Genomic DNA, 20,723 nt, shown 5'->3' on the forward strand with positions numbered 1-20,723 from the left:
AGGTAATGAAGTGATATTTGATAAAGAAAAATGTATTGTTAAAAATCCTAATACCGGTGATACTTTCATTACTGCCCTTAGACATGATTATGTTTATGCCTTGCATACTAACGAAATTGCAGCTGAGAATTTTAAGTGTTTGAAAGCTATTACGGATAATCCAAATCTATGGCATAGACGTCTTGGTCATATTAATACTCACACCATGCATGAGTTGGTAAGTAAAGATTTAGTTAAGGGACTTCCAGCTCTTGACTATAAACAAAGTCCTGCTTGTGACGCATGCATTAAAGGTAAACAAGTAAGAAGTTCATTCAAACCGAAGAAAATGGTAAGTACATCTAGACCATGTGAACTCTTACATATTGATTTATGTGGACCAATGCGTGTGCGGAGCATAAGAGGTAAATCTTACATCTTAGTTACAGTTGATGATTATTCTAGATTTACGTGGGTTGATTTTTTGAAGGATAAAAGTGAAGCCTTGAAACCGTTCTCAAGACGTTGTAAAGAGATGCAGACTCAACTGAACCTTCCAATAGTTTCGATTAGAAGTGACCATGGGAGAGAGTTTGATCAATTAGGCTTTGATTCCTTTTGTGAAAAATATGGAATAACCCATAACTTTTCAGCTCCTAGGACACCCCAACAAAACGGTGTGGTTGAAAGGAAAAATCGAACCTTAGAAGAGATGGCTAGAACGATGCTTATTGAAAATGGATTAGCTAAACACTATTGGACTGAGGCTGTTAACACAGCTAATTATGTCTTGAATAGATGCCTTATAAGACCCATACTTAAGAAAACCCCTTATGAGTTATTCAAAGGAAGAAAACCGAATATAGCATACCTTAGACCATTTGGTTGTAAATGTTTTATTCATAATAATGGTAAAGATAATCTAGGTAAATTTGATGCTAGAAGTGATGAAGGTATATTCCTTGGATACTCCTTGAACAGTAAAGCTTATAGAGTGCTAAACAAACGTATAAGTATAGTTGAAGAAAGTATACATGTTGTTTTTGATGAATCCGAGAATGGAACATTAAGTGAAGGATTTAAAGAGTTAAACCTTAATAAACACTTTGATGATTTGAGTGATGATGAACTGGATAATAATATTAGTGCTACTAAAAGGAATAACATGCAGGATACCATACAAAGTCTTGATGATGATAAAGGAAAACTGATTGAAAACATTGAAGACTCACAGTCTGATCTTGAGACCCAACCTCAAGAATTTGAAACAGTTCCTGAACATACTGATTTAGATACTCCAATTAAAAATTCCTCGAATGAAGTAAGTATAAATTCTTTGAATGAAAACACACCATCACCATCCATACTACGAAGAAGAATTAGAATGTCATCTCAACATCCTCCAGAAAATATTATAAGTAATCCAAACAAAGGTACGCAAACTCGATCCTCTCTTAAAAATTTATGTGCATTTTCTACTTTTGTTTCTCTAATAGAACCAAAGGATGTTAAAGAAGCATTAAAAGAACCAGAGTGGATCATTGCTATGCAAAATGAATTGAATGAATTCGAAAGGAACAAAGTTTGGAATCTAGTTGAAAGACCTCTAGATGGTACTATTATTGGAACTAGATGGGTCTTTCGCAATAAACTCAATGAGGATGGAGACATTGTAAGGAATAAAGCAAGATTGGTAGCTCAAGGATATAATCAAGAAGAAGGTATAGATTATGATGAAACTTTTGCACCAGTTGCAAGGTTAGAATCTATCCGTATTATGCTTGCTTTTGCTTCTTATATGAATATTAAACTTTATCAAATGGATGTTAAATGTGCTTTCCTAAATGGATATTTACAAGAGGAAGTGTATGTTAAACAACCTCCAGGTTTTGAAAAATCTGATTTACCTAATCATGTTTTCAAACTAAACAAAGCGTTATATGGCTTGAAACAAGCTCCAAGAGCTTGGTATGACAGATTTAGCTCGCATTTACTTGAAAATGAATTTCAACGAGGAAAAATTGATAAAACACTTTTCATTAAAACGAAAGGAAAAGATATTCTTATTGTTCAAGTATATGTTGATGATATTTTGTTTGGAGCTACTAATGATTCTTTGTGCAAGGAATTTTCTGAGATTATGTGCAAGGAATTTGAAATGAGCATGATGGGAGACTTAACATTCTTTCTTGGACTTCAAATAAAGCAAAAGAAAGATGGCATATTTATTTGTCAAAGTAAATATGTTAGAGATTTGCTTAAGAAGTACAATATGGATCAATGTAGAGAAGCTAATACACCTATGAGTTCAACGCTAAGTCTAGACCAAGATCTTAATGGTAAGAGCGTTGATCAAAAGACTTATAGAGGTATGATTGGTTCTTTATTGTATTTAACTGCTAGTCGTCCTGACATTATGTTTAGTGTCTGCTTATGTGCTCATTTTCAAGCTAACCCAAAAGAATCTCACTTAACAGCAGTTAAGAGAATCTTTAGATATTTGAATGGGACTAAAGACTTCGGTCTATGGTACCCTAGTTGTGGAAATTTTGGTTTGATTGGTTTTTCAGATGCTGATTATGCTGGATACAAGGTTGATAGAAAAAGTACTTCAGGATCGTGTCAATTCTTAGGAAATTCATTAATTTCATGGTATTCTAAAAAGCAAAATTCAGTTGCTTTATCTACAGCTGAAGCTGAATACATAGCCGCAGGTGCTTGTTGCTCTCAAATTTTATGGATCGCTCAACAACTTCGAGATCTTGGAATTGATCTCAAAGGCATTCCAATAAAATGTGATAATACAAGTGCTATTTGTATTACTAAGAATCCTGTTCAACATTCTCGTACTAAACACATTGAGGTACGTCACCATTTCATTAGGGATCATGCTGAAAAAGGTAACATTTCTTTATCCTTTATACCTACTGAAAACCAGTTAGCGGATATATTTACAAAACCTTTGAGTACTGAACGTTTTGCCTATATACGTATGGAACTTGGCATGCTAAATGATGTTGCATGAATTAAGGGGGAGTAATCACGAAGAATAATGGTATTTTTAATAAATCAGTTAAGTTGTTAAACATAAATTGTTACTTAATACTAAGTATGTGTTAAGGGGGAGCATTACATTATGTTTATGTGTTTGATTGATAATATATGTGTGTTTATGCATGAATTTGAGAATTGAAAATTTAATTTCAATATCTTGAAAATTATTTGTTTTATATTAAAATGGGATTTACGATTAAATACCTTTAATCAATAAAGGATATTTAATTATTTTTTTTTTTTTTTTTTAAAAAAAATAAAAATTGTTTGCCTAAATTTTATTTTAAAAGTCCATGCATTAAAATATTGTTCATGAATTTGGTTCAATTGCATTCACACTAACCGGTCAATTACAAATCTTTTGCATTCCTCTTGAATTGTCAAATCAATTCAATGCTAGTATACATGCATTGTACTAATTCCCTTTAATAGAAAGAGAAGTGCATTTCTGTTTCCCTCACATCAACTTCTTCTGATTTTCTTATCAAAACCGTCATCTTCATTCATCCTCTTCAAAGCTTTCAAAAGATTGTTTTCATGGCACCCAAAAGAAAGTCTATTTCTAAGTTGGAGAAAGGAGAATCATCTACACCTATAACAGAACCTATTTCACCTTCTGTTCCCTCTCCAGTAAATTTTTCAAATGTTTCTAAAGATTGGTTTGAGAACTATACAGCATATGGAAGATGGATAGATATCTTTAAAAATCGTTCACTATCATATGTTGATGTTCTTAATTACAACTTCTTTTTATTTGAAGACCTTGAGATTATTTCTTCTTTTATTCAATCAACTCCAGGTTTGTTTCTTAATCCAGGTTTTATCTCTTACCCTACATTGGTTAGAATCTTCTATTCCAATTTATCTTTCATAATAGAAAATGGAAATCAGATTTTAAGAAGTTTTATGAAAGGAAAAGAAATTAAGATTTCTAAAACCCTAATCAATGACCTGCTGAAATTTTCACATGCTGATGATGATAAAACTCCACATATTTTGGCATTGCAAAATGCTAAAGATCTTTTTCTTCTAGAATCATATTCAAATTCCTCCTCTGTCAAACAATTAACTCACAATGCCTTGAATCTTAGTGGAAAACTGTTACATTATGTTTTGGTCAGAACCGTTTTCTCTAGGAACTCATCTTGTGAACTAGTAACCGATGCTCATTTAATTTTGATGTGGAAAATTGCCTCTATGAAAAATGTTGATTTTGCTGCAATAATTTTCTCTACAATGAGGTTTTGTGTCTCACATAACCGAAATTGTGCACTGCCCTATGCTAATCTACTGACATTAATCTTTGATCACTTTGGTTTACTCTCTGATATGGAGGAAGTAGATCATTCTGGTCCTATGTCATTGTCTAAAGATAGTCTTCCTGCTCTTGGTATCTTCAAAGTAAATGGCAAATATGATCTGTTTTCAAATTTGTCCTGTGATGAAAAAGATAATTTAAGAAAGATACATGGTAAACGGCTTTCTAGACTTGAACCTCATTTAAAAGAACACACTACCATTTCTTATCTACAATCTCTTGAAGTAGAGGTAGGTGAAGTTAAAACTTCCTTACTGGATTTGCATGATAAAGTGTCTGTGTTAACATATATGTTAGACACATTCATGAAAGAAATGAAAGGAATGGTTGTAGAAGATGTGGTTGTGGAGGAGACTGTTCAGGAAGGGACTGCTGAACCACAAGAGTTTGAGAAGCCAGAAGAAAAGCATAAAGAGGCAGAGCAAGAGAAAGAGGCAGAGCCAGAGAAAGGGACGGAGCAAGAAGCGGTAAAGGCTGAAAAAGAGGTAGAGGCTGAGAAGATGCCTGAAAAGGAAAAAGAGAAGGAAGAAGAAGAGATTGTCATGGTAACTCCACTTCAGACCATATCACCAACTGTTACAGATACTATCTCATCTGGCAGAACTTCCAAGAGAAGGAAAACCAGATCTAGAAAGTAATCTTTGATGGTTGTTGTTTAATGAACTATTTTATTTTGTTATGGCTAAACAATTTCAACATTTCGGCAAACAAATATTTTGGTTAACTTTTCACAATCCCAACATTTTACTCCTTGTTTGCTTTTTGATGAAAGTCAAAAAGGGGGAGATTTATTTTATTTGTGCTGATTACATGTTCATATCATATACATTGACATTGTTATTGTTTTACTTGACATATCTTTATGATGCTCTGAATATGATTATGTTGCTATAGATGATATGTTGAATTGCTAAATATGGTTTGTTGTTAGATGTTTATGATTGTTAGATGTTTATGATGCATGTTTACGATGCATATTCTGTGCTCATGTTCTGATTATATATATTGATGTTTTTGATCTGATTATTGATTTTTTTGTGCTGATTATTGATCATTGATTATTTGATAAATTTTTGCTTTGATTATTATTCATATTTATAATATTTGATAATCATGTATTTGCATGTAATATGATTAGTCACTTACTTACTTGTGAATAACAATTAACTGTTCTGTTTTGAAACTGTTTTCAACATCTTGAAAGAACATTCTGATTGTCTTTCTTATCATGTTTTTCAATTTATAATGGCTTAGAAATATGATTTAAGAAAATATGGTTTTGACTTTCATCAAGGGGGAGATTGAAGACTCAATTCTCTTATATAATGTTAAAAGGGGAATTGAAGACTCAATTCTCTTTAATAATGATAAAATGAATTAAATTTAATGATGATAATTCAAAACACATATTATCTTAAAGTTTAAGTAAATCCAAAATCATATTTGTTATATGTTTGATAAATGTTATATGCATTTAAGTTCTAAAACGCTGAATTATGATTTAAGAGCTTAAGTTGATTTTAAGACTTGAGATAAGTTTCAAAGTCTTGAAGGATTATTATATTCATAACCTGATTAATTTCGTAATAACATTTGAAATATTTTAATAGGTTAAGGTTCCTTAAAATTATATTTGAAATATTTTAATAGGTTAAGGTCCATTGAAATTATTCTTGCTGTTATTCGAAATTAAGGATAAAGGTTTATTACACGTTTCAATAATAAACGTTTGAATATTTAAAATTGTTTTTAAATATTTGATTGATTTAATTTGGTAAATAAATATAATCCAAGTACATGAATTTTACTTATTATCTACGCGGATATATTTGTTGATGAAGTATTCAATATGCTAACAATAGTATTTTCTATTAATATGATTTTATTTGAATTAATACTAAAAATAGAAATGACTATTTACGGCTATCTCAAATATAGAAATTAATTTGAAAAAATTAATTTGGTTTTGATTATTGATGATTTCTGGTTTGTGCTTAAGTGTTCAATATCTTGTTTAAGTACTAACGTGGCAGCTTAGCATTGGATATTAAAGACAAATTACAGCACACAATGACGAAATTATTTTAGCTGTCAGTACACGTCAGTTTGAAGATATAGTTCAAGATCTTGAGACAGGCGCAGATTGACCAAGTCATCAGAAATTAACGGACAAGGAGCCTTCTTGTTTTTACTAAAAGTGTTGAGGCGTAACACTATATATATGAGGCTTCATTCCAGAATTGAGGATATACCTACGCTCCTATTCTTATTCTTTCTCTCTTGACTTAAGCTTTTGAGAAATTCTCTAAGTGTTGTAATCCTTAGTTCATCTAACTCTTACAATTGTAATAGGACTTTAGAGTTTAAAAGAGTTAGATTAAAATCAATACGCCTAATTGAGAATACTTTTTAAAGTGTTCAACTTGTGAATCTCTATTGTGAGATTTGGGATTTTGCTTTTATTAAAGGGACTTGTAATACGGTTCTTCAAGGGGAAGAACGTGGTGAGAGGAGATAGTGAGATCTTCTTGGTTGTATTAAAGTCGGATTAATAAAAGGCGTTTAAATCCTACGGGTTGGAAGAGAACCCATAGGCGGGGAGTAGGTTGTTGAGAACCGAACCTCGTTAACATATCGTGTGTTATACTTTATAGTTTATCTTCCGCACATACGTTATTGTTTACGAATTGCATAAAACTGTTCCAGAAACTAGTTTTGACAGACTCCCTCAAACTCTTGAGAAAACATTCTGACCGAAATTTTTAAAAGCCCATACTCTCTATTCACCCCCCCCCCCCTCTAGAGAGTATTCAACCTCCTATTAACTTTCACGTGTTAAGTTGCGATTTTAAGGGTTTTAAAGCATTTTAAGCACTTTTGCGCATAAAGTAGCTCAAACTTGGTTTGTTTTGCACAAAACTTAGCATGCAACACTATTTGGTATATATTATTGTGTTGAAGTGGTTAGAATTGAAAATCATACTCATATGCTAGAAATTACGTGTTAAGTTGCGATTTTATGGGTTTTTAAATGTTTTTGGCGTTTTTACGCATAAAGTAGTTCAAACTTGATTTGTTTTGTACGAAACTTGGCACACAACTCTATTTAATATATATTATTGCGTGGAAGTGGTTAGAATTGAAAATCATAGTCATATGCTAGAAATTACGTGTTAAGTTGCGATTTTATGCGTTTTAAAACTTTTTTGGCACTTTTAGCATAAAATAACTCAAACTTGGTTTGTTTTGCACGAAACTTGGCACACAACACTATTTGGTATATATTATTATGTTGAAGTGGTTAGAATTTAAAATCATAGTCATATGCTAGAAATTACGTGTTTAGTTGCGATTTTAAGGGTTTTTAAGTGTTTTTCGCGTTTTGCGCATAAAGTAGCTCAAACTTGGTTTGTTTTGCACGGAACTTGCCACAGAACACTATTTGGTATATATTATTGTGTTTCAGTTGTTAGAATTAAAAATCATAGTCAAATGCTAGAAATTACGTGTTCAGTTGTGATTTGAAAGGTTTTTAAGCATTTTTGGCACTTTTGCGCATAAAGTAGCTAAAACTTGGTTTGTTTTGCACGAAACTTGGCAAGAAAAACTATTTGGTATATATTATTGTGTTGAAGTGGTTAGAATTTAAAATCATACTCATATGCTAGAAATTATTTGTTAAGTTGCGATTTTATGGGTTTTTAAGCGTTTTTGGCACTTTTCTCCATAAAGTAGCTCAAACTTGCTTTGTTTTGCACGAAACATGGCACACAACAGTATTGGGTATGTATTATTGTGTTTAAGTGGTTAGAATTGAAAATCATACTCATATGCTAGAAATTACGTGTTAAATTGTGATTTTAAGGGTTTTTAAGCGTTTTTGGCGTTTTGCGCATAAAGTAGCTCAAACTTGGTTTGTTTTGCACGGAACTTGGCACACAACACTATTTGGTATATATTATTGTGTTTAGGAGGTTAGAATTGAAAATCATAGTCAAAGGCTAGAAATTACGTGTTAAGTTTCGATTTTAAAGGTTTTTTAGCATTTTCGGCACTTTTGCGCATAAAGTAGCTAAAACTTTGTTTGTTTTGCACGAAACTTGGCACACAACACTACTTGGTATATATTATTGTGTTGAAGTAGTTAGAATTGAAAATCATACTCATATGCAAGAAATTACGTGTTAAATTGTGATTTTAAGGGTTTTTAAGCGTTTTTGGCACTTTTGTGCATAAAGTAGCTAAAACTTGGTTAGCTTTTCACGAAACTTAGCACACAACACTATTTGGAATGTATTATTGGGTTGAAGTGGTTAGAATTTAAAATCATACTCATATGCCAGAAATTACGTGTTAAATTGTGATTTTAAGGGTTTTTAAGCGTTTTTGTCGTTTGTCGCATAAAGTAGCAATGGTTTGTTTTGCACTGAACTTGGCACACAAAACTCTTTGGTAAATATTATTGTGTTTAGTTGGTTAGAATTGAAAATCATAGTCAAATGCTAGAAATTACGTGTTAAGCTGCGATTTTAAGGGTTTTTAAGTATTTTTAGCACTTCTGCGCATAAAGTAGCTCAAACTTGGTTTGTTTTGCACGAAACTTGACACGCAACACTATTTGGTATATATTATTGTGTGGAAGTGGTTAGAATTGAAAATCATACGCATATGCTAAAAGTTACGTGTTAAGTTGCGATTTTGTGGGTTTTTAAATGTTTTTGGCATTTTTACGCATAAAGTAGCTCAAACTTTGTTTGTTTTGCACCAAACTTGGCACACAACACTATTTGGTATATATTATTGCGTGGAAGTGGTTAGAATTCAAAATCATAGTCATATGCTAGAAATTACGTGTTTAGTTGCGATTTAAAGGGTTTTTATGTGTTTTTGTCGTTTTGCGCGTAAAGTAGCTCAAACTTGGTTTGTTTTGCACGGAACTTGCCACAGAACACTATTTGGTATATATTATTGTGTTTTAGTTGTTAGAATTAAAAATCGTAGTCAAATGCTAGAAATTACGTGTTAAGTTGTGATTTTATAGGTTTTTAAGCATTTTTGGCAATTTTGCGCATAAAGTAGCTAAAACTTGGTTTGTTTTGCACGAAACTTGGCACACAACAGTATTTGGTATGTATTATTGTGTTGAAGTGGTTAGAATTGAAAATCATACTCATATGCTAGAAATTACGTGTTAAATTGTGATTTTAAGGGTTTTTAAGCGTTTTTGGCGTTTGTCGCATAAAGTAGCATACTTGGTTTGTTTTGCACGGAACTTGGCACACAAAACTCTTTGGTATATAGTATTGTGTTTAAGTGGTTAGAATTGAAAATCATAGTCAAATGCTAGAAATTACATGTTAAGTTGCGATTTTAAGGGTTTTTAAGACTTTTTAGCACTTTTGCGCATAAAGTAGCTTAAACTTGGTTTGTTTTGCACGAAACATGGCAAGAAAAACTATTTGGTATATATTATTGTGTTGAAGTGGTTAGAATTGAAAATCATACTCATATGCTAGAAATTACTTGTTAAGTTGCGATTTTATGGGTTTTTAAGCGTTTTTGGCACTTTTCTGCATAAAGTAGCTCAAACTTGGTTTGTTTTGCACGAAACTTGGCACACAACAGTATTTGGTATGTATTATTGTGTTGAAGTGGTTAGAATTGAAAATCATACTCAAATGCTAGAAATTACGTGATAAATTGCGATTTTAAGAGTTTTTAATCGTTTTTGGCGTTTTTCGCATAAAGTAGCAAACTTGGTTTGTTTTGCACGGAACTTGGCACACAAAACTATTTGGTATATATTATTTTGTTTAAGTGGTTAGAATTGAAAATCATAGTCAAATGCTAGAAATTACGTGTTAAGTTGTGATTTTATGGGTTTTTAAGTGTTTTTGGCGTTTTTGCGCATAAAGTAGCTCAAACTTGGTTTGTTTTGCACGAAATTAGGCACACAACTCTATTTAATGACTATTATTGTGTGGAAGTGGTTAGAATTGAAAATCATAGTCATATGCTAGAAATTACGTGTTAAGTTGCGATTTTATGCGTTTTTAAACTTTTTTGGCACTTTCAAGCATAAATTAGCCAAACTTGGTTTGTTTTGCACGAAACTTGGCACACAACACTATTTGGTATATATTATTGTGTTGAAGTGGTTAGAATTGAAAATCATAGTCATATGCTAGAAATTACGTGTTAAGTTGCGATTTTAAAGGTTTTTAAGAATTTTTGGCACTTTTGCGCATAAAAAAGCTAAAACTTGGTTTGTTTTGCACGAAACTTGGCACACAACAGTATTTGGTATGTATTATTGTGTTGAAGTGGTTAGAATTGAAAATCATACTCATATGCTAGAAATTACGTGTTAAATTGCGATTTTAAGAGTTTTTAAGCGTTTTTGGCGTTTTTCGCATAAAGTAGCCAAACTTGGTTTGTTTTGCTCGAAACTTGGCATACAACACTATTTGGTATATATTATTGTGTTGAAGTGGTTAGAATTGAAAATCATAGTCATATGCGAGAAATTACGTGTTAAGTTGCGATTTTAAAGGTTTTTAAGAATTTTTGGCACTTTTGCTCATAAAATAGCTAAAACTTGGTTTGTTTTGCACGAAACTTGGCACACAACACTATTTGGTATATATTATTATGTTGAAGTGGTTAGAATTGAAAATCATACTCATATGCTAGAAATTACTTGTTAAGTTGCGATTTTATTCGTTTTAAAACTTTTTTGGCACTTTCAAGCATAAAGTAGCTCATAGTTGGTTTGTTTTGCACGAAACTTGGCACACAACACTATTTGGTATATATTTTTGTGGTTAAGTGGTTATAATTGAAAATCATACTCATATACTAGAAATTACGTGTTAAATTGCGATTTTAAGAGTTTTTAAGCGTTTTTGGCGTTTTTCGCAATAAGTAGCAAACTTGGTTTCTTTTGCACGGAACTTGGCACACAAAACTATTTGGTATTTATTATTGTTTTTAAGTGGTTAGTATTTAAAATCATAGACAAATGCTAGAAATTACTGTTAAGTTGCAATTTTAAAGGTTTTTAAGAATTTTTGGCACTTTTACGCATAAAATAGCTAAAACTTGGTTTGTTTTGCACGAAACTTGGCACACAATAGTATTTGGTATGTATTATTGTGTTGAAGTAGTTAGAATTGAAAATCATACTCATATGCTAGAAATTACGTGTTAAATTGCGATTTTAAGAGTTTTTTAAGCGTTTTTGGCGTTTTTCGCATAAAGTAGCAAACTTGGTTTGTTTTGCACGGAACTTGGCACACAAAACTATTTGGTATATATTATTTTGTTTATGTGGTTAGAATTGAAAATCATAGTCAAATGCTAGAAATTACGTGTTAAGTTGCGATTTTATGGGTTTTTAAGTGTTTTTGGCGTTTTTGCGCATAAAGTAGCTCAAACTTGGTTTGTTTTCCACGAAACTAGGCACACAACTCTATTTAATGACTATTATTGTGTGGAAGTGGTTAGAATTGAAAATCATAGTCATATGCTAGAAATTACGAGTTAAGTTGCGATTTTATGCGTTTTTAAACTTTGTTGGCACTTTCACGCATAAAGTAGCCAAACTTGGTTTGTTTTGCTCGAAACTTGGCACACAACACTATTTGAAATATAATTATTGTGTTGAAGTGGTTAGAATTGAAAATCATAGTCATATGCTAGAAATTACGTGTTAAGTTGCGATTTTAAAGGTTTTTAAGAATTTTTGGCACTTTTGCGCACAAAATAGCTAAAACTTGGTTTGTTTTGCACGAAACTTGGCACACAACAGTATTTGGTATGTATTATTGTGTTGAAGTGGTTAGAATTGAAAATCATACTCATATGCTAGAAATTACGTGTTAAATTGCGATTTTAAGAGTTTTTTAAGCGTTTTTGGCGTTTTTCGCATAAAGTAGCAAACTTGGTTTGTTTTGCACGGAACTTGGCACACAAAACTATTTGGTATATATTATTTTGTTTATGTGGTTAGAATTGAAAATCATAGTCAAATGCTAGAAATTACGTGTTAAGTTGCGATTTTATGGGTTTTTAAGTGTTTTTGGCGTTTTTGCGCATAAAGTAGCTCAAACTTGGTTTGTTTTCCACGAAACTAGGCACACAACTCTATTTAATGACTATTATTGTGTGGAAGTGGTTAGAATTGAAAATCATAGTCATATGCTAGAAATTACGAGTTAAGTTGCGATTTTATGCGTTTTTAAACTTTGTTGGCACTTTCACGCATAAAGTAGCCAAACTTGGTTTGTTTTGCTCGAAACTTGGCATACAACACTATTTAGTATATATTATTGTGTTGAAGTGGTTAGAATTGAAAATCATAGTCATATGCTAGAAATTACGTGTTAAGTTGCGATTTTAAAGGTTTTTAAGAATTTTTGGCACTTTTGCTCATAAAATAGCTAAAACTTGGTTTGTTTTGCACGAAACTTGGCACACAAAACTATTTGATATATATTATTATGTTGAAGTGGTTAGAATTGAAAATCATACTCATATGCTAGAAATTACTTGTTAAGTTGCGATTTGATGCGTTTTAAAACTTTTTTGGCACTTTCAAGCATAAATTAGCCAAACTTGGTTTGTTTTGCACGAAACTTGGCACACAACACTATTTGAAATATATTATTGTGTTGAAGTGGTTAGAATTGAAAATCATAGTCATATGCTAGAAATTACGTGTTAAGTTGCGATTTTAAAGGTTTTTAAGAATTTTTGGCACTTTTGCGCATAAAATAGCTAAAACTTGGTTTGTTTTGCACGAAACTTGGCACACAACAGTATTTGGTATGTATTATTGTGTTGAAGTGGTTAGAATTGAAAATCATACTCATATGCTAGAAATTACGTGTTAAATTGCGATTTTAAGAGTTTTTAAGCGTTTTTGGCGTTTTTTCGTATAAAGTAGCAAACTTGGTTTGTTTTGCACGGAACTTGGCACACAAAACTATTTGGTATATATTATTTTGTTTATGTGGTTAGAATTGAAAATCATAGTCAAATAATAGAAATTACGTGTTAAGTTGCGATTTTATGGGTTTTTAAGTGTTTTTGGCGTTTTTGCGCATAAAGTAGCTCAAACTTGGTTTGTTTTCCACGAAACTAGGCACACAACTCTATTTAATGACTATTATTGTGTGGAAGTGGTTAGAATTGAAAATCATAGTCATATGCTAGAAAATACGTGTTAAGTTGCGATTTTATGCGTTTTTAAACTTTGTTGGCACTTTCACGCATAAAGTAGCCAAACTTGGTTTGTTTTGCTCGAAACTTGGCATACAACACTATTTAGTATTTATTATTGTGTTGAAGTGGTTAGAATTGAAAATCATAGTCATATGCTAGAAATTACGTGTTAAGTTGCGATTTTAAAGGTTTTTAAGAATTTTTGGCACTTTTGCTCATAAAATAGCTAAAACTTGGTTTGTTTGCACGAAACTTGGCACACAACACTATTTGGTATATATTATTATGTTGAAGTGGTTAGAATTGAAAATCATACTCATATGCTAGAAATTACTTGTTAAGTTGCGATTTTATGCGTTTTAAAACTTTTTTGGCACTTTCAAGCATAAAGTAGCTCAAAGTTGGTTTGTTTTGCACGAAACTTGGCACACAACACTATTTGGTACATATTTTTGTGGTTAAGTGGTTATAATTGAAAATCATACTCACATACTAGAAATTACGTGTTAAATTGCGATTTTAAGAGTTTTTAAGCGTTTTTTTCGTTTTTCGCAATAAGTAGCAAACTTGGTTTGTTTTGCACGGAACTTGGCACACAAAACTATTTGGTATTTATTATTGTGTTTAAGTGGTTAGAATTTAAAATCATAGACAAATGCTAGAAATTACTTGTTAAGTTGCGATTTTATGCGTTTTAAAAACTTTTTTGGCACTTTCAAGCATAAAGTAGCTCAAAGTTTGTTTGTTTTGCACGAAACTTGGCACACAACACTATTTGGTATATATTTTTGTGGTTAAGTGGTTATAATTGAAAATCATAGTCATATACTAGAAATTACGTGTTAAATTGCGATTTTAAGAGTTTTTAAGCGTTTTTGGCGTTTTTTCGCAATAAGTAACAAACTTAGTTTGTTTTGCACGGAACTTGGCACACAAAACTATTTGGTATTTATTATTGTGTTTAAGTGGTTAGAATTTAAAATCATAGACAAATGCTAGAAATTACTGTTAAGTTGCGATTTTAAGGGTTTTTTTAGCATTTTCGGCACTTTTGCGCATAAAGTAACCAAAACTTGGTTTGTTTTGCACGAAACTTGGCACACAACATTATTTCTCATATATTATTTTTTTTGAAGTGGTTTGAATTGAAAATCATACTCATATGCTAGAAATTACTTCTTAAGCTGCGATTTTATGGGTTTTTAAGCGTTTTTGGCACTTTTGTGCATAAAGTTGCTCAAACTTGGTTTGTTTTGCACGAAACTTGGCACACAACACTATTTGGTACGTAATATTGTGTTGAAGTGGTTAGAATTGAAAATCATACTCATATGCTAGAAATTCCGTGTTTAAATTGCGATTTTTAAGAGTTTTTAAGCGTTTTAGGCGTTTTTCGTATAAAGTGGCAAACTTGTTTTGTTTTACACGGAACTTGGCACACAAAACTATTTTTTATATATTATTTTTTTTAAGTGGTTTGAAATTAAAATCATAGTCAAATGCTAGAAATTACGTGTTAAGTTGCGATTTTAAGGGTTTTAAAGCATTTTAAGCACTTTTGCGCATAAAAGTAGCTCAAACTTGGTTTGTTTTGCACAAAACTTAGCATGCAACACTATTTGGTATATATTATTGTGTTGAAGTGGTTAGAATTGAAAATCATACTCATATGCTAGAAATTACGTGTTAAGTTGCGATTTTATGGGTTTTTAAATGTTTTTGGCGTTTTTACGCAAAAAGTAGCTCAAACTTGGTTTGTTTTGCACGAACTTGGCACACAACTCTATTTAATATATATTATTGCGTGGAAGTGGTTAGAATTGAAAATCATAGTCATATGCTAGAAATTACGTGTTAAGTTGCGATTTTATGCGTTTTAAAAACTTTTTTGGCACTTTTAGCATAAAATAGCTCAAACTTGGTTTGTTTTGCACGAAACTTGGCACACAACACTATTTGGTATATATTATTATGTTGAAGTGGTTAGAATTTAAAATCATAGTCATATGCTAGAAATTACGTGTTTAGTTGCGATTTTAAGGGTTTTTAAGTGTTTTTCGCGTTTTGCGCATAAAGTAGCTCAAACTTGGTTTGTTTTGCACGGAACTTGCCACAGAACACTATTTGGTATATATTATTGTGTTTCAGTTGTTAGAATTAAAAATCATAGTCAAATGCTAGAAATTACGTGTTAAGTTGCGATTTGAAAGGTTTTTAAGCATTTTTGGCACTTTTGCGCATAAAGTAGCTAAAACTTGGTTTGTTTTGCACGAAACTTGCAAGAAAAACTATTTGGTATATATTATTGTGTTGAAGTGGTTAGAATTGAAAATCATACTCATATGCTAGAAATTATTTGTTAAGTTGCGATTTTATGGGTTTTTAAGCGTTTTTGGCACTTTTCTCCATAAAGTAGCTCAAACTTGCTTTGTTTTGCACGAAACATGGCACACAACAGTATTGGGTATGTATTATTGTGTTTAAGTGGTTAGAATTGAAAATCATACTCATATGCTAGAAATTACGTGTTAAATTGTGATTTTAAGGGTTTTTTAAGCGTTTTTTGGCGTTTTGCGCATAAAGTAGCTCAAACTTGGTTTGTTTTGCACGGAACTTGGCACACAACACTATTTGGTATATATTATTGTGTTTAGGAGGTTAGAATTGAAAATCATAGTCAAAGGCTAGAAATTACGTGTTAAGTTTCGATTTTAAAGGGTTTTTTTAGCATTTTCGGCACTTTTTGCGCATAAAGTAGCTAAAACTTTGTTTGTTTTGCACGAAACTTGGCACACAACACTACTTGGTATATATTATTGTGTTGAAGTAGTTAGAATTGAAAATCATACTCATATGCAAGAAATTACGTGTTAAATTGTGATTTTAAGGGTTTTTTAAGCGTTTTTGGCACTTTTGTGCATAAAGTAGCTAAAACTTGGTTAGCTTTTCACGAAACTTAGCACACAACACTATTTGGAATGTATTATTGGGTTGAAGTGGTTAGAATTTAAAATCATACTCATATGCCAGAAATTACGTGTTAAATTGTGATTTTAAGGGTTTTTAAGCGTTTTTGTCGTTTGTCGCATAAAGTAGCAATGGTTTGTTTTGCACTGAACTTGGCACACAAAACTCTTTGGTAAATATTATTGTGTTTAGTTGGTTAGAATTGAAAATCATAGTCAAATGCTAGAAATTACGTGTTAAGCTGCGATTTTAAGGGTTTTTAAGTATTTTTAGCACTTCTGCGCATAAAGTAGCTCAAACTTGGTTTGTTTTGCACGAAACTTGACACGCAACACTATTTGGTATATATTATTGTGTGGAAAGTGGTTAGAATTGAAAATCATACGCATATGCTAAAGTTACGTGTTAAGTTGCGATTTTGTGGGTTTTTAAATGTTTTTGGCATTTTTACGCATAAAGTAGCTCAAACTTGGTTTGTCCAAACTTGGCACACAACACTATTTGGTATATATTATTGCGTGGAAGTGGTTAGAATTCAAAATCATAGTCATATGCTAGAAATTACGTGTTTAGTTGCGATTTAAAGGGTTTTTATGTGTTTTTGTCGTTTTGCGCATAAAGTAGCTCAAACTTGGTTTGTTTTGCACGGAACTTGCCACAGAACACTATTTGGTATATATTATTGTGTTTTAGTTGTTAGAATTAAAAATCGTAGTCAAATGCTAGAAATTACGTGTTAAGTTGTGATTTTATAGGTTTTTAAGCATTTTTGGCAATTTTGCGCATAAAGTAGCTAAAACTTGGTTTGTTTTGCACGAAACTTGGCACACAACAGTATTTGGTATGTATTATTGTGTTGAAGTGGTTAGAATTGAAAATCATACTCATATGCTAGAAATTACGTGTTAAATTGTGATTTTAAGGGTTTTTAAGCGTTTTTTGGCGTTTGTCGCATAAAGTAGCATACTTGGTTTGTTTTGCACGGAACTTGGCACACAAAACTCTTTGGTATATAGTATTGTGTTTAAGTGGTTAGAATTGAAAATCATAGTCAAATGCTAGAAATTACATGTTAAGTTGCGATTTTAAGGGTTTTTAAGACTTTTTAGCACTTTTGCGCATAAAGTAGCTTAACTTGGTTTGTTTTGCACGAAACATGGCAAGAAAAACTATTTGGTATATATTATTGTGTTGAAGTGGTTAGAATTGAAAATCATACTCATATGCTAGAAATTACTTGTTAAGTTGCGATTTTATGGGTTTTTAAGCGTTTTTGGCACTTTTCTGCATAAAGTAGCTCAAAACTTGGTTTGTTTTGCACGAAAACTTGGCACACAACAGTATTTGGTATGTATTATTGTGTTGAAGTGGTTAGAATTCAAAATGATACTCATATGCTAGAAATTACGTGTTAAATTGCGATTTTAAGAGTTTTTAAGCGTTTTTTGGCGTTTTTCGCATAAAGTAGCAAACTTGGTTTGTTTTGCACGGAACCTTGGCACACAAAAACTATTTGGTATATATTATTTTGATTAAGTGGTTAGAATTGAAAATCATAGTCAAATGATTAGAAATACGTGTTAAGTTGCGATTTATGGGTTTTTTAAGTGTTTTTGGCGTTTTTGCGCATAAAGTAGCTCAAACCTTGTTTGTTTTGCACGAAACTAGGCACACAACTCTATTTAATGACTATTATTGTGTAGAAGTGGTTAGAATTGAAAATCATTGTCATATGCTAGAAATTACGTGTTAAGTTGCGATTTTATGCGTTTTTAAACTTTTTTGGCACTTTCACGCATAAAGTAGCCAACCTTGGTTTGTTTTGCACGAAACCTTGGCACACAACACTATTTGGTATATATTATTGTGTTGAAGTGGTTAGATTTGAAAATCCTAGTCATATGCTAGAAATTACGTGTTAAGTTGCGATTTTAAAGGTTTTTAAGAATTTTTGGCACTTTTTGCGCATAAAATTGCTAAAACTAGGTTTGTTTTGCACGCAACTTGGCACACAACACTATTTGGTATGTATTATTGTGTTGAAGTGGTTAGAATTTAAAATCATACTCATATGCTAGAAATTACGTGTTAAATTGCGATTTTAAGAGTTTTTAAGCGTTTTTGGTGTTTTTTCGCATAAAGTAGCAAACTTGGTTTGTTTTGCACGGAACATGGCACACAAAACTATTTGGTATATATTATTTTGTTTAAGTGGTTAGAATTGAAAATCATAGTCAAATGCTAGAAATTACGTGTTAAGTTGCGATTTTATGGGTTTTTAAGTGTTTTTTGCGCGTAAAGTAGCTCAAACTTGGTTTGTTTTGCACGAAACTAGGCACACAACTCTATTTAATGACTATTATTGTGTGGAAGTGGTTAGAATTGAAAATCATTGTCATATGCTAGAAATCATGTGTTAAGTTGCGATTTTATGCGTTTTTAAACTTTTTTGGCACTTTCACGCATAAAGTAGCCAAACTTGGTTTGTTTTGCATGAAACTTGGCACACCAACACTATTTGGTATATATTATTGTGTTGAAGTGGTTAGAATTGAAAATCATAGTCATATGCTAGAAATTACGTGTTAAGTTGCGATTTTAAAGGTTTTTAAGAATTTTTGGCACTTTTTGCGCATAAAATAGCTAAAACTTGGTTTGTTTTGCACGAAACTTGGCACACAACACTATTTGGTATATATTATTATGTTGAAGTGGTTATAAATTGAAAATCATACTCATATGCTAGAAATTACGTGTTAAGTTGCGATTTTAAAGGTTTTTAAACATTTTTGGCACTTTTGCGTATAAAGTAGCTAAAACTTGGTTTGTTTTGCACGAAACTTGGCACACAACACTATTTGGTATATATTTTTGTGTTGAAGTGGTTATAATTTAAAAATCATACTCATATACTAGAAATTACGTGTTAAATTGCGATTTTAAGAGTTTTTAAGCGTTTTTCACGTTTTTCGCAATAAGTAGCAAACTTGGTTTGTTTTGCACGGAACTTGGCACACAAAACTATTTGGTATTCTATTATTGTTTTTAAGTGGTTAGAATTTAAAATCATAGACAAATGATAGAAATTACTGTTAAGTTGCGATTTTAAGGGTTTTTTAGCATTTTCGGCTATATTGCGCATAAAGTAACCAAAACTTGGTTTGTTTTGGCACGAAACTTGGCACACAACACTATTTCGTATATATTATTTTGTTGAAGTGGTTTGAATTGAAAATCATACTCATATGCTAGAAATTACTTGTTAAGCTGCGATTTTATGGGTTTTTAAGCGTTTTTTTGCACTTTTGTGCATAAAGTTGCTCAAACTTGGTTTGTTTTGCACGAAACTTGGCACACAACACTATTTGGTATGTAATATTGTGTTGAAGTGGTTAGAATTGAAAATCATACTCATATGCTATAAATTCCGTGTTTAAATTGTGATTTTAAGAGTTTTTAAGCGTTTTTTGCGTTTTTCGCATAAAGTAGCAAACTTGGTTTGTTTTGCACGGAACATCGCACACAAAACAATTTGGTATATATTATTGTGTTTAAGTGGTTAGAATAGAAAATCATAGTCAAATGCTAGAAATTACGTGTTAAGTTGCGATTTTAAGGGTTTTAATGCATTTTAAGCACTTTTGCGCATAAAGTAGTTCAAACTTGGTTTGTTTTTGCACGAAACTTAGCATGCAACACTATTTGGTATATATTATTGTGTTGAAGTGGTTAGAAATGAAAATCATACTCATATGCTAGAAATTACGTGTTTAGTTGTGATTTTAAGGGTTTTTAAGCGTTTTTGGCGTTTTTCACGCATAAAGTAGCTCAAACTTGGTTTGTTTTGCACGAAACTTGGCACACAACTGTATTTAATATATATTATTGTGTGGGAAGTGGTTAGAATTGAAAATCATAGTCAAATGCTAGAAATTACGTGTTTACTTGCGATTTTAAGGGTTTTTGAAGCGTTTTTGGCGTTTTGCGAATAAAGTAGCTCAAACTTTGTTTGTTTTGCACGGAACTTGCCACACAAACCCTATTTGGTAAATATTATTGTGTTTAAGTGGTTAGAATTAAAAATCATAGTCAAATGCTAGAAATTACGTCTTAAGTTGCGATTTTAAGGGTTTTTAAACATTTTTGGACTTTTGCGCATAAAGTAGCTAAAACTTGGTTT

Source organism: Amaranthus tricolor, chromosome 10, assembly GCF_026212465.1.
Source record: "Amaranthus tricolor cultivar Red isolate AtriRed21 chromosome 10, ASM2621246v1, whole genome shotgun sequence".
Lineage (NCBI taxonomy): Eukaryota > Viridiplantae > Streptophyta > Magnoliopsida > Caryophyllales > Amaranthaceae > Amaranthus > Amaranthus tricolor.